This window comes from Manis javanica, chromosome 6 (assembly GCF_040802235.1).
Source record: "Manis javanica isolate MJ-LG chromosome 6, MJ_LKY, whole genome shotgun sequence".
Classification (NCBI taxonomy): Eukaryota; Metazoa; Chordata; class Mammalia; order Pholidota; family Manidae; genus Manis; species Manis javanica.
In genome coordinates, this window is record NC_133161.1 from 65591158 (window position 1) to 65613539 (window position 22382).

General features: G+C 38.2%; 1 long non-coding RNA gene across 1 annotated transcript in view; it reads left to right on the plus strand.

Moving 5' to 3' along the window:
• The window catches only part of LOC118972658 (uncharacterized), a 134162-nt gene that overhangs the window by 23305 nt on the left and 88475 nt on the right, over positions 1 to 22382 (plus strand). The gene's annotated exons all lie outside the window — the stretch shown is intronic.

The window sequence follows — 22382 nt, forward strand, 5'->3', positions numbered from 1 at the left end:
AGGTAGTGTGGCTATTAAAAAGGATGATTTAGTTAGCTAAAAACAGTTTGCAAAACACCGTGTTGGTTATTATTGCATAAATGTGAGCATTGAGCACATCAGGAAAGATATTAAATTTGGTGCATCAGCAAGCACTTTGCGTAGCCATTAACTGGAGAGGTGGAGAGAGGACAGACTGAGCACTGTTGACCTTGACTTTTCAAAACCCACTCCCAGAATTTCCTGATTTACAGTGGCATTCATGGTCCTTCAAGGTAAAGGATCCATTCTGCCTCTTTTATAGCAAAGGGACTACCTTCAGCAGAAGGTGTGCAGTGCCATCCATTTTAATATCAGTAAATGTGGGAGTATTAATGGAAGGGAGAAAGTTAGCATTCTCTTGAGGGAGTTCAGGGAAGGGTTTCCAAATGGAAACTGAGACAGGCAGTGAACTATGATTTAAACAGCCAATAGGAGTTAACTAAATACATCACAAGGAAAGCTGGCTGGATGAAATACACATCTACTACTGCTGTCTCTATGTACACACCCAAATCATGTTAACAGGCTAGTTCCATGCCCAAGTAAGAGAGTTAAAGATAATGGACTAGATGACTCTAATGTCCTGCGGGTAGGAAGATATGTGGTGGCTGAAGAGATCTGCTGTTTTCTGTAAGCAGGGATTCCACTACCATCATCTTATTTTGAGGCAGCAAAGACAAAAAAAGGAGATTTCCCTGCAGCGTGAGTGACAAAGAAATGAGGCAAATTATTAAGAAACTGATGGGCGTTCATCGAAGAGCAACAAATATGATCTATAAGCCTGAAGGGACTGCCTCCAGGAGATGAGAGAGACAAGTCTCCCAGCATGACCACCAGCTCTAACTAACAGGGACTGGCTCATCGGCCACAAGTACTTGAAGGGTGTAAATAGCAGGGATAGAGAGAAATTATTTAGTGTGGTCCAAGGGGACAGCAGGAGGAATGATGGAAATGAAAGTCAAAACAAAGATGATTTAGGCGGCTAAGCCAGTCTCATGCCCTAATGGAGACATCTATTATAGACTGTGCTGCCCCAGCCCCCCGGGGAGGGGTGGAAGCCCCATCACTTGTGCCATTTACAATTGGAAAGGCACTAAAAAGTAGATCAGCATATTGGAGAGGGGAAAAAACACCGCATGCCCTCAGAGAATCAGTGGGATGACTTTATAGGTCTTTCCCATCTCAAATTACTGCAATGTGGCTTGTGTGCATGGGGACCCGTGTTGCTAGAATAATTTTCCGTCATCTGGGCTTCTTTAGTGTTATTACAGGGCCTCGGTTGAAGAAATGATGATAATAGGTAATACAGCACAGTTTCTGCATTACAAATAGAAGCCTGCCATGTCCTGATGTGTTAATGTAGAGGCAAAACTGACTAGGTTAAGTGTCACCTTGTGATGTCACTGTAAATAAATACACACACGTACTGATTGAGACCCAAACCAGCGTACACAGTATTGATTGAGACCCAAGACAAAGGAAAAAGAGCTTTGGCACATTTGGATGGTAGCTGCATAAATGAAAGGTCAAGTAGTTTATCCTCTAATCTAGGAAAATAAAAGTCCAAATACTTAAACTCTTATCTTTAAAAAAATAAATAAATAATTTGGCCTTCAGAAACTATTAAGAAACATTTGCTGTGTGGGAACTGTAGGGCCCACGTTTTGAACATGTTTATACTGTATTTCTGTGCACAGCTGTGACTGTATTAGTAACTGACACATTCTGAAACTCTTGGTGGCTCAAAAGGGCACATGTAGGCATAAAGCAGTGCAACTGCAAGGAATGGGCACAGCTTGGTCAGATGGAAACTGGGGCAGGCCCAGAAGGGCCGGCGTCACTGTGATTGCTAGAAGGGGCACAGCTGTGACCATAACAACCCCTTTCAACCAGAGGATGACACACAAGAAGGGGGACAAAAATGGTAAGAGGGTGTCAGGAGGGAGAGGCAGTGAGAAGGAAAGCAAAACAATCCAGGGCGGGGGTGTGGTGGAGTGGGAGGGGAACCCACAGATGTAAGTTCTTTGTAGGTGGAGGATATCACGGTTCCTGATACAAATATTGTATGTGGTTGGGCATAAGTTAAACTTGACGTTCTGGAACAATGACGTTTGCTACAAACAAATTCAGGGTTTGACTTACACTCGACAGATATAGGTCAGCTCTCAGCCTGCTGCTCTCAGCAGCTGTAGCCAATGGGAGGCAGAGCTGCCCAGCTCGCCAGTGTAAGCTGCTAAGAGATGGAAATCCACCTAACCCCATTTCCTGCCTGTCTGCTGCCCTCACTTGTCTGTTCACGGCCGGTTTAGGCCGAGGCTGAGCTGCAGGCTCACTGTAACTGATGGGGTGGAATCTGTTGCTGGCATTGTCCCTTCTTACCCAGGTGAGCGATGTGGCTTTAAGCTTTTGAAAGGAGGACTGTAAAATACAAACTCCTTCTTAGCCTAAGGGCTATCTCAAATTCACAGAAATATTTTGCTGATCTTTCACTTCAGTGCAACTTTAGATATGTTTAGACAGAGGCCTGTTTTAGAAAGAACTCTGTTACAGCAGAGGTCAAATGACTTGTCCAAGGATACTCAGACAGGTGATGGTATACGCAGAAAGAGAATGAGGGAGTGGTTTGAGAATAAATGGGGGAACTTAGCAAATGAAATCTGTAGAAAGAGCATCATCACTGAAGAAATCTGATGTAATCCAGACCCTCACATTAGGTTAAATATCTATTGGAAATTCCCAGTTCATTAACACATATTCCTTTATCCTAGGTGTATGGACTCATAATTTAAAAGTGAACTCAGATGTTTTCCTATGTTTCCATTTTTAAAAATGTCCAACCTTTTCTCCTCAATGAGAGTGACATTAAATCAAACTAAGTTTGGTTGTGTGGCCTCAACTATTTACTCACTAGGGCCAATAGGCAAGGGCCTATGGAACTGAATTAGAATAAGCTTTAGGCTAAATGTTCTTTATAGCTACACATATTTATGCAATATTTTATGCCTTGTCTCTTTTTTCCCTGATTCCAGACTAGTTGGGCTAAACTAGAATTCTGGAAGCAGAGACTTCCATAACTTGGAATCTTTTATTCAGATAGATTACTATATTCTCATCATCACCTTAGAAAACAAATGAATCCCTCCAACTACTTTTCCTACTAAAGCTTCCAGAGGAAGTTGTCCATGCTCTGAAATAATAGGTTACCTCATGTTCTTTGTGTTCAAACAAATGAAATTAAGCACATTAAATATTTGGAAAATATTTAAAAGAAAATAAAAATTGCCCCATAAACTTAGCCAGTGAAAACCACATGAACATAGTTGTGTGTTTCCTTCTTATTTCTACCTGTATGCTTTCCAAAATTTGTTATAAATGTCTTAAAGGTTTTTCATACATTGCCAAGTTGACCTCCAGAGAGGTTAAACTAATTTATAATCTATTTTCAATGAAAAATGTAATTTTTAAAAATAGTTTAAATTTGCTGAAAAATGATACCTCACTGCTGTAATTATTTTCTTATATCTTCCTCACTCCATGCTAATATTAGTGGACACTGTATATATTTGACTCCTCCATAACAATGTGGTTTCTGGAACTGACCCCAACACCAGGAATGGGTTCTGATTAAAATAAACCAAGCACAGTAATCCAATTTCTCTTGCCAGTAAATGGTTCAAAATCAGAACATGGTGTTTCTCTGATGGTGGATTTGATCCAGCTTGGTCCTAAAGCGACTTGATAAGGCTGAAGAGAAGAGCTTGAATTTCATTGCTAAGAAAGAGACTTCATTTCTCTGCTGGACGTGAACAAGAACATTGCCCCCACTGGTTTCTGGGTACTATCTTAGGATCCTGAGGGAAGTCCTTCTAGTTACATGAGATAATATATTTCCTTGCCGTTTAGGTCAGTTTGATTTGGAGTTTCAATTTTTACAGTGAGGTTGTCATTACCTTTTCTGTTCTGTGTGATTTTTTGTTGTTGTTTTTTTTTTGTCAATTCCTGTTGGACATTTTTTTTTAATGCGATAAGAATTCTGCTGGGGATATAATCTTGCTTGTCTATATTGTGAATATGTCTCCAAGTTTATCACTTCATTTCTTCTTTACTTTTGTTTAATGCAGAGAAGATAATAATTTAAATCTATTAAATCCATCAGTGTTTTTCTTTGTGATATATTCCATTGTTTTTACTTTTCATTAATGTGTGTGTGTGTGTGTGTGTGTGTGTGTACAATAAGATGCCTATAAGGTGCCACACTGTGAGAGGCAATAACACTATATAAGTGAGCCAATAAAGACACAGTCCCTGTTCTTAAGGAGTTTGCGTTCTAGTGGGAGATTGGAAATGGGTTAGACATTAACTGAAAAGCCACAGAAAGTGAGAGTTGCTGATGGATAGATCCTACAAAGGGAAGGACACAGTATAAGATTATATCTAATTAGGGAGGTCAGGGGAAATGTCCCTGGGGAAGTGGTGGTTGAGCTATGAATGATAAAGAGGTAGCTGGGTAAGATCATTACAGGCAGTGGAAATAACAGGTGCAAAGGCCCTTCTCAGGGACAAACACAGGAAATGTGAGGTACTGAAAGAATGTAAGTAGAGCCCACATCCTGAGAGGGGCTGGTATAAGATGAAGGTATAAAGGTTAAGGTTGGAGAGTGGGGGTAGGGGATGCTGACCATTCATGGCCCATGAGTCCATATTAAGGAGTTGTGTCTCTTTCCTAAGGTCTTTGGGAAATCATTGATGGTGTCATCTTTGACAACCACACTACCTTTACCAATCCAAAACCAAGTCCTATTGATTCTGCTTTCTACATATCTCTCCAATCCATCCACTTCCATCCAGCATTACCAATACTTCCTTAACCCATTCTATCATTGCTTCTTTTTGCAGTAGAAGAATAGCCTCCTCAATGATCTGTTTGCACCTACCTGGTCTCATTCCAATCCACTCCTATATGGCTATGAAAGCACAGACCTGACCTTCATAGCGTTTGATGATATAGAAAACAATGAAAGACAACCAGTTTTTGTTGTTAGTTTGGCTTTGGAGAGGAAAGGGTATGGAGCAGGCAGTTTACAAGTTCAATTTTGGACCTGGTGAATTTGAAATACCCTTGAATGTCCTAGAGAAGAAACCAAGTAAGAGGTGAATATTAGGTAGGAATCTCTTGCTTACCCATCGAGAACTACTCTCTACCCTTTTCTATTCTCCTTGTCCAGAGAGACTGACCTATGCAGAATGTATTGAGATTCTAAATATCCCCAACACCTGTCCCCCATCAACTCTGGCTTCTAGTTAGGTTCAGCCAATTGGAAATACAACAGAAGATTGAAGGATGGAGTGAAGGCTGAATAGTTACTCTGTATTTTCTACATCCCATTCTCTCTTCCCCTTCTTCTCTTGGGCCCCTTCCCCATCTCTTCCTCCTTCCACTCCACACTCTTCGAACTCTCTTTGTTCGCCTCCTTCTCCTGCACTTTTCGTCATACCTTTTCTTTTCTCTCTCTCTCTTCTCCTGCAATCATTTCCACCTCCTTGCTTCTTTAGGACTAAGGCAGAAATAGCTCCCTGAGATACTGTGCCATTAATCATATGTTGCTTTCCTCAAACCCTTTGTAAATGATCTCTTAACTAAAATCTCCTTAATTACTCATTTTGAGTGTGCCACCTGTTTTCTTTCAGGGATCCTGACTAATACTGATAAGTAAGGAATGGCTGAGCTAGAGTTAAATTTGAGTCACTGGAGTGGATGTGGTAATTGGAGCCATGGGTATGAATACGAATACCTTGGGAGGCAGTGTAGAGAAGGAGTTGGCCTAAAGAATTCAAACATATAATAGTCTCCAGAGGAGGATAATCTGCAAAGGAATTGGATAAGTGGTAACCAAAGCAGTAGGAGAAAAATCAGGGGATTGTGTTTCATGGAAGGCAAAGGAAGCAAAGGAAAAGAGAGTTAGCTGGTACTCAAGACTACCAGTTGGTTCAGCAGGGATTGGACTTAGTGACTTAACACTACTGTGAATCTGTTATGCATTTTCTGTGTTCTCTTCTTTATAATGCATTAATTTTTTAAATTAATCTAAAATTTAGATAAATACAGTCAAATTTATTTTAAAATATAGTTTAAGGTGAACAGTTAACTACCTTTCCTTAGCCATATTCCAACATTATTTATTAAACATACAGCTCATCACTCTCTCTCCATCATTTTGTTCATCATACAGTTTGTTAAAGTACAAAGAGATATTTAGGCACTTGCTATTATTTGTTTAAGAGCTCTTCACATATTATTTGTAGTGGTTCACTACTTGTTGCTTTATCATTGAGTTTATTATCTATTAAAACAAGTCTAACCTCTTTAATTCTTAACTTTCAGAGAGTTCTATTATCAATAGCCCCATTTATTCTTCCAGATAAACTTTAGAACCATACTGTCAATTAAAAATCCACTGGGATTGTTTTTCATTTAGTTTTTTGAGGTATAATCGACATACAACATTATGTTAGTTTCAGGGGTACCACATAATGATTGGATATATTTTGAAATGATCACCATAATAAATCTAGTTAACATCTGTCATCAAATATAGTTAACAAAAATTGTGTGTGTGTGTGTGTGTGTGTGTGTGTGTGTGTGTGTGTGATGAGAACTGTTTGAGATTATTTTAATCCTGGAAATATTTTAATTGGGTAGGATTTAGATCTTTTTTATATTCAGTCTTTTAGCTAGAAAATTGACAGTGATCCATTTATCCTCAAATCTCATTTTTTAACTCTAAGAAAAGTATAACCATTTTCTTCATATACTATGCATATTTTGTGAAAGTCATTTTCAAATATTTTGTATTTACATTCTTCTTTCTCATGTTTCTTAAATATTTTTTTTTTGGTGTAAGAGTAATATGTATTTCTGGAAGAAAAAGATGAGAGAAATTAAGAAGAAAAAAAGTTCATATATAATCCTAATAGCTAACACCTTGATCCTAACACTGTTAACTTTTTGGAGTATTGACTAAACACTTTCTATGTTGTTATGTATATGTATTTTTATGTTTTTTATACAAATGAGATTCCATATTGTTCTGTAACTTCTTTCACCTTCTATATGAAGAACATTTACTCATTTCAGTATATCACTTCTAACCTATTATCTTTTCACTGCTGCATGCTATTCTGTTATATAGATAGATGTAGCTTAATTTACCTAACCAGACTCTTTTTGGGGACCCTTTCTATTTCCAACTTCCAAGCATGAAATCATGCTATGATGAACCTCTTTTCCCTCTTCAGTTCCAAAGAATCTTAAAATGTTGTTTTTATGAAATATTGAATATATACAAAAGAATGTTTATAAAATAAAATAAATGTTTAGGGATTTTTAAAAAATAACAATACCATGATCACTTGTGTAACCACTGTTCTAATTAAGACATAAAACATTTACTCCCCTATGTGTCTCTCTCTAATCGCATCTTCCTTCCCTATCATACCTTTTATTTCTATTTTACCACACGCACATACATGCCCAAACACATGTAATATGAAATTTTGTATGGTTTTGAACTTAATATATTGGAATTTTATTGTATGTATCTTTCTGTGTCTTGCTTTTTCTACTCAATAACATGTTTTTGAGATTCATCAATGTTGGTTTAAGTATGGTGTTCAGTTATATGACTATACCATAATTTTTAATCCTTCCACTATTGGTGAATATTTTGGTTACTTCCAGTTTTTGCTGTTACAGATAATGCTTCTATCTCCTAGTACATGTGTATAAGAGTTTTTCTAGGCCATAAATCAAAAAGTGGAATTGTTGGGTCAAAGGTCATGCACATTTTCAACCTAACAGTTGATGCTAAATTATCTTCCAAAATGAATGAAATAAATTTACTGTCCCACCAGCAGTGTATAAGAATTCAGTGGTTCCATATCTTTTCTTGGTATGTCTAGAATACCAAGCTGATAAGATTGAAATAATATACCACTGTGGTTTTAATTTGCATTTCTCTGATTACAAATGAGGCTGAACATACTTTTATATGTTAATTTACCATTTGTGTTCTCTCTTCAGTGACATGCCCATTCAAATCTTTTTACCATTTAAAGTAAGGTTGTATTTTTCTAATTGGCTTATGATTTTTATGTAGTCTAATTATGAATACTAGCCCTTTGTCATGTAGATACAGCAAATACCCTTTCCCAGTTCATGGTACATCTTTTCACTCTTGTTTTGGTATCTCTTGATGAACAGGAGTACTTAATTTTAATGTAGTGGACTTTCATAATATTTTCCTTTACTATCTGTGCTTTTCTGTCTAGTTTTAGAAATCCTTCCCTTCTTTTAATTGAAAAGGACATTCTCTTATATTAGCTTCAAAAAGTTTTAAAGCTCTACATAGTTATGATTCTTTAGAATTGATTTTTGGCATGTGATGTGAGACGAGATAAGTTCATTTTTTTCTGTATGATCAATCAGTTGTCTCAGCATCATTTATTTAATGCCCTTACTTTCTCCACTGATTTTCACTGTCAGCTCTAATACATTTGAAAATGAACTTGTCAAGTTCCACTATCCATTCTTCAATGCTCACTTGCCAAAATAAACACCTTTTTGGGTTTTTAAGTGTAACAAAATAAATGTATGGGTCAATTTGAAAAGGAGGGACATCTTTATAATACTGAAGTTTGCTCTCCATGAACATAGTATCTCTTTCCATTTATTTAAGTTTTGTTTAATTTATCACAATAACTGATATGCAGGTCTTATATTTTCTTAAATTTATTCCTAGGTATTTAATGTTTTTGGATACTATTGTAAGTAACATGTATTTTTTTTACATGTTCTTTTAGCTGCTGATATATAGAAATGCACTCTTAAAATACTGACCTTACAAGTAGCAATTTTACAAAAAAAAATCTTAATTCAAATTTATATATAGGTTCTTTGTATTTTCTCTGTAAAACATCCTATCTCCTGCAAATGATGACTCCTAGTTTCTGCCTCTCTAATCATTATAAATCACATATAAATTTTGTACCTGATATTTTGTATTGGATATTTACAATACCTGAACTAAGGTTTTTGCAAGTGATGCTTGTTATTTTGTTGGGTCTCACTCATTGTGTTTTTCCTTTTTCATTGTGAATGCATATTTCTATGGGAATTCTTTGAAGCCTAGATTTAAAGGGGTTCATTTAAAATGAATTTGCATTTGTTTCTGAAGAAAGGCCACTTTAAATTTTCAGCTTAAAGTTTTTCCAGACTATTCAGATACTGCAACTTAGGCAGCAAAACTCACACATAAGGGCTAGCCTGTACTTAAAAACTTTCATGGGAGACTTTTCTTCCCTTTTGCACAGTGCTAAATTTTAAGATAAGCAAATGTGTTTGTTGTCTACTGTGGGAGCACTTTTATTTCTAGTATACCCTTTCAAGTTTTATGTAGTATGTTGACTTTTAGACTGTCTCCTTTGGGCTGGACCTGGGCTTATCATCTACCATCCATATGTCACAAGGCTGTGAATACTGCAACTCTACTTCCCCTGATTTGTCAAGAATCCTCAGTGTAAAAGCCAGCATCAGAACCTGAGTCATCTCACTAGGGCCTTATTTTGAGTTCATTTTACCTTACTTTATTATTATGTCACTGATGCATTTAAAAATATTTTTCTATGTTTTCTTCATTGATTTTAGTTATCATCAATAGGAAGGTTAAGGGTATCTAGTTTGCCAGTGGTCTTCCATCCACCCCTCCTCAGTTACACCTTTTCATACCCTAGATCCTTTTCATTTCCAATATCTGTTTCTCCCGCTAAATCTCTATTTCAATAACTTCTCCATGGCCATCATCTCTTGTTTTTGAATGCCTCTAATTTATCAAGCTTCTTCAACAATTCTTCAACCCCTTTAGGACTCCAATCCATCCACCCCCAAATGTTCATTGTCTGTTTTCTCTAGTTTGTCCTCATCCAGGTTAGAGTCTATGCAGGGTATTTGTGCTGCAAAATACAATATACATAGTGCCTTCCAGAGTTGTGCTATGCAATGGTACTGATTTTGTGTTACAGCATCATAAGTATGTCCTTACACACACCCTCTATGTCTTTGTTTCTTTCCCCTTCTAACATCTGATCCGGTAACATCTATTGATTAAACCCACATCTATCTGCCTACTTTGTACCTAGTTCTGGAGGAAAATAAGCAACAATGCTGACTAGCCTTCCCTGACTGCAACCCCCTTTCTCAGTTGATGGTTTCCCTTCTTATTTCATTGAGACAATGGAATCTAACACTAGAGCTCTTCTATCTACCCACCAAGCTCCCTGTATTTGTAATATATTCTCAACTTTTCATCTTGTGACTTTGGATGAACTATCCATGTTCACATCTAAGGCCACCCTGTCCACCTGTGCACAGGATCTTGTCCCCATTTCTACCCTCCATCCATCATTATCAATGATTCAGTCTTTCTGCTTCTCTTAATGCTCTAAGAATGGACATATGTGATCATATTTTTTTTCTTCATACTAAACAGAAGATGACTTCTTTTGGGAAGATGAAGTCAATATACTTTTCCATATTCCTCCAGCTAAGTAAAACTAAAACCCTTGGACATTACATATAAAAGAAACATAAGAAGACAGAAAGATAGAGGAAGGCAGACCAGCTAGGGACTAAGAGACCTGAGGAATAACACAGTATTTAGTTCCTATGTTGTTTGTTTGTTTGCCTCATATACCCCAGACTTGGTGTTTGCAGGTTGACAGTTTCTTCAGGTCCAACAGATGCAGACAAAAGCCCCCCCCCCCCATAAAGCATGCTCTGTTTAGCCAAAAAATCAGGAAGGGGTCAGCCTAGCAAAATAGAAAACTTTTAGAATTATCTAAACTGCTCTACTCCAGTGAGAACCACAGAAAAAAACTGTGGCTGCACTCCCACCAAGGACAACAAAGTCCTAGTGGGAAGCCTAGGCTTCAGTTCCCTACTAGGCTGTATCAAGATGCCAACACACCTGTCAAGGTGGTGTCAGAGAAGGATAAGTAGGGAGCTGGGATTCTCAACCTCACCAGGCAGTAAAGACACACAATCCCCTCTATCACCCCTCCCAGGTGCCAGTGGGAGTGCCAGGGGGAGCTGGCCTTCTACCCCTGCACAGCAGTAACAAGGACCTCTTGCCATCCCTGATGCAGTGCTGTCAGAGAAGGCCTGGGGGAGCTTCAGGGCCTCCATTACCCAGCAGTAATGAGGTCACGCATGGAGCAATAATGAGGCACCTCTGTCCCTCCCAGCCAGGAAGGTATCAATGGAGGCCTTGTGGGAAGCTGACACTCCCACTCTTGCACAGCAGTACTGAGATGCTGTAAGAGAGTATAGACTTTGCCTGTTTAGGTTACTGCTGTAACCCCAGTGCCTGGGACATTGCTTAGCACGTGATAGTGGCTAGTTGCTCAAATCACTCATCCCTTTTGTGTTTCAATTTCCTTCTCTATAAAATGAGAATGAAAATAATATCTACCTATAGGTTGTTGTGTGGATTAAATCAGTTGATACATGTAAAGCTCCTAGAACAGTGCCTGACACATGAACTGTCAGCCACTGCTATGGTTTATGTTGTCATTATTCATTTCTTATTGATTTAGGAGCCTCAAATTTAGCTTAAGCCATATCCCATGAGTTTTGATTTGTAGTGTTTCCATTATTCTTATTTTCTAAATGTTCTATAATTGTAATCATATTTCCCCTTTTATGCCTGAGAGATACGTAGAAGAGTATTTTTAAATTTCCAACTGGGTGGGAAATTTTTGTTTAAATGTTTGTTACTAATTTGTAGTTTTATTGTTCTGTGTCAGAAATATGCATGCTTTGTACTTTAGAAGATTTACTGATGTTTTCTTTATAGTGTACTACATGATTTTTAAAAAATAATTTCTTCAATTAAAATAATTTTTCCCCTTCTCATTGCAAAGGCTTTTATGCTAGGGATACATCCTATAAACAACTTTCTAACACACCAAACTAGGCAGTTAAATGAAATAAAAGCTTAAATCATGTTGAGTTAAAATGCTTTATTCCTGTTCAATTTGCAGTAAGCACAGATTGCAAAGTTCCCCAGAGGCAGAGAAATGGGAGTGGGCACATTCAGCCTTCAGGTATGATTTGTTAGTTTTTCTGCTGCTGCTTTTTTTTCTCTTCCAGTTTTTTTCTTGAAAAAAAAAAAAAAGCCTTTAATTCTAACTACAGCAGATTTTAATTTCCAGAAGTGGCCACAGCAACATTTCTGGTCCTTCATGCTGTTCTAGGACCTTGTCATTTCCCATCAAGAGGTGAAATCTGTTGTATGACTTTCAAGCTAGATCCTAAATGTCAGTATGGCCTCTGTCTGGCTCTCTCTTTTGTGATGCCCACCCTTGGAAGCCAGTCATCATGTTGTGAGGAAGTTCAGGCTACATGGAGAGGGTACTTGTAGGTATTCTGGCCCACAGCCCTGGCTGCGGTGTCAGGGATAGCCAGCATCAATCAGCAGACAGGTGAGAGAGTCTTCATAGGATCCCAGTCCCAAACCATCCCCTTAGCTCCCTGTCTGAATCTGTTACCCACAGATTCAATGAGCATCATAAATGATTGTTTTTCATTATTGAGTTATAGGGTAATTTGTTACTCTGTGATAGTAACCAGATCACTAAAGAGTGACCCCCCCACCCCTGCTGCAGCTAGTCAGAAAATTCCATATAGAAGGAGTGTGTTCTAATGAGAAAAACAATAGTCTAGGGTGTGGGAGACCAGGTTATAGGCTGGGTTAGTGCAGAACTGGCCTTGGGTCCTTGACCAAATCATGTGACCTTTCTGAGTCTTAATACTGTATCTGTCAAAGAAACCATTGGAACCTTCTAGGCTCCTTCAAGCTCTATCATTAATTACTGTTTTGATATAGGAAATTTAGTATTATAAAAGGTTTCATACTGGAAATATTCTTATAAGACATTACATATCTATTATTTGATCAATTATATGTATTCTTGATTTTATAGTTAACAGTCACAGGGCAATCTATTGATAGTGGAAAATAGGATCATTTTTTATCAATCCAATTTCAGCATAACATAAGTTAGAATGCTGGGCATGCATATGCTGCAGAGCCGAGGGCTCCCAGTTTGAGTTAACAGTAAAATATCAACCAACCACTGCTTTGATTCCCAACTTTTATATTGTTCAGTAATCTCTGCCTACTATTTTGGGTGTTCTTTGTTAGTTACCAAGTGACGTGTTACCAGAATATGTTTACTAAGATTTTACTGTATCAGTCTAGATACAGAAGTTTGAGAATTTTTAATATGCCTTGCAAAGCTTAATCTGCTTTGGGATACATAAGACCAACTTCTTATCAGTTATAATTCTCTGGAAGTTGCATTGTTGGGAGGAGTCATCTATTATTCCACATATTACATTCTAGAAGAAGTTAAAGCTAGTGTTGAATGCATGCTTTCCAACACACCATACTCAATGATCCCTAGAGTGTGAGGACTTGGGACAGCTGCCCCAAGTCAATATTCAGGGGACCCAGTCATGCTGGTGGCAGCTTGTCAGTGACTCAAGGAGTACCAGCTGGGGCACCATAACATGCTTATAACACACTGGCAGAGAAACACTCTTTTTTGTTTTTGTTTTTATTTTTATTTTTTGTATATTTGTTTTTATTTTGTTTTGTTTTTTTAAATGAGCTAATTTTGACTGACTCAATTTTTCTTTTCTTTTGAGGAGGCAGTAAATAGTGGCTGTTATAATTTTACAGGGTTCTGATAAGGGCTGGTCCCAGCCCAGGCATAAGACCCAACTTCTGTCACACATCATGCTGTCCCTCTGGCCAGAGAAACACTCTTAACTTTCCTCCTTTTCCTGGGCTCACCAGAATCACTGACTATTTCCCTTGTCTCTTAAGGCTCCTGCACACAGAACAAAGTTAGTAGGTTACTCTCTGATATGAATTATATGCTCCCTGAGAAGCAGTTGTTTCCTACATCTGTTTATGATGGTTATATTTTGTCATTATAATTATGTGATTTTATTAAATATCACATAAATGGATGAAAGATGGAGACAAAGAAAAGAGCTATTTCTGTGCAAACAAGTTGAAAGCTTCAAAATGTGCGAGTGATACAGCTGCAAAAGATTGTGGGAAAAAATCTAGAAGGTTCTCTACTCAGTCACTTCCCATTTATGTGTAAGTTTTCATTCGCCTTTAAAGAGACCCATACTTTAAATCTCAGCTAATATATTATGGGTTTGCTTTATTCCAGAAGGATGCCCTGTGCTGAAAGAAAAGGCCTTGCCCCTATGTCAAAAGACTGGTCAATTGATATGTACTTATTTGTTTTCAGTTAAATAACATGTTTGTGGAAAATATCATTGTTTTGATTTGTTGCTTTAACCTACTTTTTAACAGATCAACTCCTGGTCCTGCTCCTCTTGGATAAATTGGCTTGGATTATACATAAATTTAGCTCATTTCTACTTTCTGTTTTATCACAACAAATAAAGAACTGTGGAGACTATCATTTCCTGCTGCCAGACTACAAACCGCCACTTTGTGACTTGGTTTTCACATCAAGGTTACTCTTTAGCTTTAGTCAGATCTTTCCAACCCATCTCCTTCACTTCCCAGATTAATTCTAGAGGAATGTGATTTTTTCAAGCCTCCACATGCCTCACTGGGATGATTCCTCTGCTATCTACCTGAATCTAAAAAAGGCTCCCTACACCTGGCCGCAGGCAAGTCTCTAGTAAAGCCCCTAGCTCCTTTCTTTCCTTGCTTCAACCACTATTAATTGGGGACCTAACAAAGTCAGGCTCAGCACCAGGTACCAGTGTAGTGGTGAATAAAATGTGTTGGTTTATATTGTCAACAACAGATATATATTGTTAGCAGAAGAGCAAAAGCTAAATCTTTTGTCTTTTTGAGTGATAAATTGGTAAACTGACTAGGGAGACTATTTAACTATTGACTTGGGAAATTATTTGTTGGTTGGTTGAAGTATCTGTGCATGCAATTTATAGATGTATGCAATAGTTTGGTTCCTAAGGAAATTAAATGGGCTAGGACATAGAATACTTAATCCAGGGGCTGGCAAACCTTTTCTATAAGGGGTCAAAGAGTAAATATCTTGGGTCTCTATTACAACTACTAAACTAAGCTGTCTCGTAGCTTTAAAAACAGTCATAGGCAATATACAAATGAATGGGAGGGGCTATGTGTCAATATAATTTTATTTACATAAACAGGCAAGAGTCCTAGTTTCCTGACCCTTGACATCTATCAAATTACTATACTGGCTCCCCCACTAGCAATTAAACTTGCTCAAGTCTCTTCCCTAAAAAAAATCAAATTAGTTCCACCTCACTGCAAAGGGTTGTCTTATATTCACCATCTCTACTTTCCCACCTATCATTTACCTTGAATGCTAGACTCTGACCTCTGTGTTTACCACCAACTGAAATTGTCCTATCAAGGTCAGCAACTATCTCCATGTTGCTAAATTCCTTGGACACTCTAGTCCTTTCTTTCTTACTCAATCTTTCCACAGCTTTCAACATGGCCAACCACTCCCTCCTCCTTCTGGAAATACTCTCTGCTGTTAGCTTCCGTAACGTCACACAACTGGATTTCTTCTGCAGTCATCAAAGGCTCCTGTCCTTTTCACAAACTCTAAATGCTGGAGTTGCTCAGGGATCTGACCTGGGTTCTGTTGCTTCTCTCCCATGACATCTTTATTCTGAAAACTCCCAGATTTATTTCTTCAGCCCAGATCTTTTACCCAGTTCCTTCCTCACATATCCAATTCCCCACTTGACATTTCAAGTCTCTCAGATGTCTAAAACATAAAGTGCTGAATAAATATGATTGAATAAAATGAGTTTAGCTGGTTGTTCAAGCAGAAACCAGAGCCTAATCACTAACTCCTCCCTTTTGCTCACCTCATGCATTTCTTAAATGGAAGCCTTCTCTTTCCTAATCATCTCCTGATTCTTTCTCTGGCTCCTTATACCTAATTCCCAAACTGTATAGCTGCACCAGTCACTAAAATATTGAAATATTTCCACACTGGTTGTAAAGAGCTGCTAGCCCAAGCCCCAGTTGTGCTGGCCCCTCCTCTGGGATCCGCCTGCTCATCCAGCCTGGCCCAGCAGAGAGGCTTGCAGACCTGCTTAGTGCTGAGGCTAGCATCCATCCTGATGAGTTCATGTTCGTGCCAAACTGATTGTTCAATATGTGAATAATATCCCTGATAAATACCACTCTTACTAAGATATTCTGGCACTAGGAAATTATCTCTCACCTAGATTACTGGAAAAGCCATCTAATTGATCTACCTGCCTCCTGCCTTGTTCATCTCCAGACTCTGCATAGCAGCCAGAATGCTTTGTCTACCATGCAGTTGATTGCAACTCTCCCAAAACCTTTACACATGGATAACCATCAAGACAAAACCCCAACTCCTTAAGGAGGCTCACGAGGCCCTCATGATCTCTTTCTCATCCTCTTAGTCTCACCTCCTTAGAGGTATTGCCTCTGACCCTGTCTACGGGGGTTTTTCCTGTGACTTTCTCCTGATACCTTGTCTGTGTTCTTCATTGTGTCCCAATTTGACATTATTATGCTGATTATTATTATTTTTTAGTATTTTTTCCCTATTAAACTACAAGCTTCTTGAGGGCAGATGACATGTCTATCTTGTACACTGATAGATCCCTTGCCCCTGAATATTTGTTAAGTGAATAAATCTGGCCAACGAATCCCTTCTAGCAGGCGTCATCTTTTGCCACGTTCTTCCTTGCAATCTATGGTTTAGTTGCTTGCAGTCAAAATATATTTAATAATTATTTGATAAATTATTCTCAGCTCCTTAAACGTGCTGCATAAGCTCCCACCCTTTGCCTGGAGTACTTGTGTCTGCACCTTGCATCCTCTCACCTGGCGAGCCACTGCGCCCAGGCATCCACACTGTCATTATACCCTCCAGAATGCCTTGCCTGTTAATTGCTCTATGACAGAACTCCTTATATGGTAATTTAAACATCTGTTTCCTTTTCTGCTTTCCTCATGAGATATAAGCCTTCTGAAGACAAGGACTGTGTTGGTCGTTTTTCATAGTTGCATCCAAAGTGCCCCACTCAGTGCCTGGCACTCAGGAGCTGATATTTAGCAGTTTAGTTCTGTCCTCAAGCAGTACCTCGAGGCTTGAGAGGAAGTCAGTGAATTTATATCCATTTGTGTGGCAATATACTATTTCTAAGTGGGATACCTTCCCCAAAAGGTAGGAAGTGTGTTTCTAAGAAGAATTTCCGCTAGTGATGTGTGTCAGTGATGAGCAGTGACTTCACCTGCAACTCACTCTGGCTTAATGGTCAGAAACTGGCTCACAGTGGAAAGTACAGATTGTCTATTACTAAAAAGATCTATAGTAAGATTAGGTTTCGTAATGTCCTAAGAGGACATAAGAGAATAGCATTTTCTCTTCCTTGAAATATAGTTTTTTATATATTCATCCTGAATTCATGTAATTCAATTAAAAAAAGAACCTCTTTCCTCTACTCCTTGATGGTGGTTTTATGGGTCCATTCTGCCAACCACATAAATATGTTATAATATAAACAAGCCGATGATGTAATGAATCACTGCAGTCTTACTGTGTGTATGTTTTTACTACAAATCTTGGGGGGAAAAATCTATTCATGCTCTACATTTTTAAATTATGCAAATGTGATTAGTCATTATGATCCTACGTACTCTTCACGATGGATGCAAGATGTTTAAACCTCTGACAGTACTTGTGACAGGTCTGATTAGTGCTCAAGACCCAATCAGGAAGCTGTTGATGAAGTTCAAATAACACATTAAAAAGTTATGTATGACAGAGGAGTAGGTTGTTGCTTATAAAGGCTGTATAAACTAATAAGTGTAAACTGTATTAATGTACAGTCCATGAAAACTTTAGCTGCCACCATAACCTTTGAATATATTTTGCCAGAATATGTCCAGGCCACTGGTTTTTGGAATGAGAGTGTGAAAATGACACAGTAAGCTGTTATTGTATTGTTAAATGTGAAAATTCACACACACCCACATCGGTAAACAGGTGTTTTCAAAAGGCAGACTTCAAAATACTTCATAGTCAAGCAAAATGAAAACCAGAAGAGACTCATTTTTGGTTATTATACTGCCAAATCAGATTGTTTCTGTTATTGTCTTACACAAAAACAGAGCTCAGAGGGAGAAGTAGAAAGCAGGGAGGAAACTGGATGTGTATGAAGAGAGTGAGGATGGTCTTAGAATTTTAAATGAGTCCGTTAAGTTGAAGACTTGCTTAACGATGTCAGAAATAAATGTCTGTAAAAATAGATGTTGTAAGTACACTTTACATTCAGTTTTTTTAAAAACCTTTTTTAGAAGTAAAACCCCTATTCAGAAGATGTCTTCTGAAGAATCACATATATATAAAACAGGATTTACAAAGTAGATAAGAATATGTCTAGTAAGCATTTCATTAGTTCAAATTTATCACATTTACTCAAATTCAGTGAAAAAACAAGGCTGTTTTGATGAACAACAGTTCAGATCAAAGTTAGAGGGTTAGATGACAATTATTATCTTATATGAGCCTCAGCAGCTAATTTATTTCTGAGATATCTTCTTAGTTGCGTAGTATCAAGTTTTCTTGATGACAAAGATAAAGTATGGGAAATGGCAAAAACATGATTTTTGAACAAGTTGCCTTGTAATCTCTGGACACGATTTCAATTACAAGTAATGAGAAGGTGCCTTGTTTGTTCTGAGGACAGCACCAGCGGAGTTAACCTGGTCAGACAAGTAAGCTCGTTGTTGGTCTTCATTGTACTGACATCTGGACTGTGACACACTTGAATATGCCTGTTTTTAAACACACAGTTTTGTAATAGTTAAAAGTGAAGTAAAATTCCAGTGGAATGTTTTATGGCCCCCTGGGTCTCTTCAAGGACACAGTAGGGTGGGGCAGAGCGAGAACACTTTCCTGGCTGCTGCTTTCCGTGGGTCACCACCATCATATTTATTAGGATTTTAACAACAGATTTGCCAACCTCCCCACAGCCTATGTTGCCCTGCTGCAGGCAAAAATGGTATATTCCTTTTGTGCCATTCTTCATGTCAGTTAATGGCATCCCCCTCTTAGGTGCTGAGGTCCCCTTCAACTTTTCCCGCTTCCTCACCCCTAACATTTTATATATAGCTCATACAGGTCTATTCATACCATCTAGGGGCTCTATCTTCTCATCTCCAATATGTCCCCATCGCTGTGGCTTCCTGACTGCTCCTTGCAGACTTGAGCCTTACCCTACACAGACAGAACTACCATTCTGAGATATACATTTCATCAGGGTGTTCCCTTGTTCTCCATCTGGAAAATGCTTTCTTTCACTTATCTGGTTAAAGCCAATGCCTCAGTGCGGCGAGGCCTTCACAGCCTGACCCCGCCATCCTCTAACCTGCTGGCTCCCCAGTTCATGCACCCTGAGCCCATCATTCTGCATGCACCTTATCCTTCCTTATTCATATGGTTTCTTTGTGGCTGGAGAACTCTTCCTTCAAGATCCAATTCAAACCCCTTTGGAAGCGTTTCCTGCCTATATGTCTCTTTTATCCAAAATACTGCAAACTCCTAATGAGCAAGGATTGTCCCAAGCACCTACCATCATACTTGGTATGTACCTGAACCCTGGAAAGCCCTTGGTGCATATTTTTGAGCTTTTTATTCAGCATTTCATGTGCAGTTTGTTCCTGATTCTTATGGTGCTACAAAGGCAGAAACCATGATGGAGCCTGTAGACTCCCCGGCACAGTGACCGCCACAGCTAATTGCCAGTTTCCTTTCTCCTCACTGCAGTCTCGCCATGCCACTGGGCACCTAAGTCCTTTATCTTCCTCCAGATGCATTAACATATGTTTCAGAATTGAATTTCAAGACATCTCTTCTCTATGATGTCTTCGTTTTCAAATTTATTTATCCCAACCCCTCCCAGGTTATCTGATGCTTCCCTGGTGTTTAGAATCTCAGAGCTGATTTCTTTTCCTTGTTTTAGAAGAGCAGATATTTGGGAAAGTGGCCACTTATTTGGGAAAGTGCTCCAAATACCCATGGTAGAGACTCCTGTTCATTTTGTTTCCCCACTACATTTTATAATCCTTCCCAAGAGAGCTCATATGCAAACTATGAATGATTTGCAAATCTTGGGTCCTCTGCCCCCATATTCCTTGAACCCTGAATATCCTCAAGTCAGGTTGGGATCTTCATTGTTTCTGTGTATTCATGTGCATATGCTACATCTATTGGATTCTTTCCCTTAGTCATTTTTATAATTCAGTAAAAATCAATCCCATAATATCATACCCCTTACAAACTCAGTTGTTTATTTTTCCTGATCATTTGGATATTTTACAGACTTTTATCTTTTATTTGCTTCACGATTTTACTTGCAGGGAATCTAGTTACACTTACTAGGATGGTTATTCTTCATTCAACCATTCCCACCCCTTTTCAAGGCATAACATTTCCTACTTCCAATCCTCAAGGGTTTGAAAAAAAAAAATAGGTTGGCAATGGTTCACTAAGAATTGTAATTTAATCCTTTGGAATAACAGGCTTTTCATCTGTGCTCCCTGCAATGATCCGATGATCTGCCACACAATCAGTTCCTTAGAAAAGAACAATGTTACTCCCAAGAAAAGAAAGTACTGACAACACAGTTGTCAATTAGAAATATAAATTAACCTTGAGAGTAAATAACATCAAAATAGGAATTACTGCTACTTTTCAAAAGAAGAATCAGCACATCTTTGGCAGCCAATGCAAATGACCTGAGTGAGTGTCTATGCTTTTGATCTGGACTGTGTAAACACAGGCTCATAACTAGGTAGTTCTGTGTTTATATTGGTGGAGTCGCCAAAGTTATGCTTCAGATCCAGGAACAATGCCACATTCAAGAAAGAGCAAACACAACTTTAATTCTTACGTCCTCTGCCTCTTGACCTAAGGAGTGTTTGTCCAAGTTGCTTGATGTCCCTGTATTTTATGGAGCAGGTTAATATAAAAATTGTACAGACGCAGTTCTGTATGTTCATAATGCTACACATATAGTTGTTTAAATGGGATCAGATCTCTTATGAGATGTCCTCCTTTTGAGAAGATCGCGGGCTGTCAGCAATCTGCATAGTGATTTATCACCTCGTTTTCAGTCATTATCACTGTTAGTCAACCATGTGTTACATAGCCTTAGCATTACACAGAGTTCACTGGGATTAGTTAGGTTGTTTAAGATTCATTATCATCACCATTATTACAACAAATCACACCATTTACTTAGCACCAACAATCTGCTGAAGAAAGCAAGTTGGCAAAATCGAAAGTGATTAAGACACAGGCCACAGGTATAAAAGGAGCAGGGGGCTTGAGCTCCAGGCAAGGATGAGTGAGGGAAGATGACTGGTAGGCTCTTAAGAAAGGCTACGGGGTCGGGGTGGGGAGTATCTATTTCCATATCCAAAAGACAGGCTCCTGAAAGGACAAATACTTTGCAAAAATCCCTTTATTCCTCCCAATGGCCTGATCAATAGAAAGTAAAGAGAGCTGATCAGAAGACATATTTAAGATGAAAGAATTCTCACAAACTGCCCATGTTTATGGCACAAAATTGTCTTTTCTGCAATGCCCATTGGGACTAGAGCCCTCTGGAGTCTGTCTGAGCCTGAAGTTTGTGTATATCTCAGGGTCCCTCACTCTACCAGCACAGGCTACTTACATAACATCTCCAGAAAAGTGATCCATCCAGTTAAAGGAAGTGGGATGGTGAGAGGTTGGCAGTCTGAATTCAGCCAACAGCATGCTGTATAATATAAAAGGATTGCATTTCCTTCTGATATATTATTATTGCAAGCAATTTAAGGCTCTATTATGCCTTATTTGGAGCATAAAGGACACCAACTATAATACTCTTTTTTTCTATAACTGTAAACATTAAAACTTCAGTAACCTTGAATGTAATTATAAAATTTTACTTGGAGACTAAGTTTAAGCAAATGCAGAGAAGGATTTTTTTTTTTGTCTTTCATAGTATTGGCCCAAGCTTTGAACAAAGCTTAAAAATGAAGAGAATCATATGGAGAAAATGTTTGGGTTCCTTCTTTATATTTTTATTTAATGATTTTGAAAATTTGTTGTAAAGCATTAATTCCTATCAATAAAAGTTTAGTTCTTTATATGATAGAGAGTAAGTTCAACATCATCTTATCTTTGATAGTGAGTAAAATTAGAATTATTAATGAATT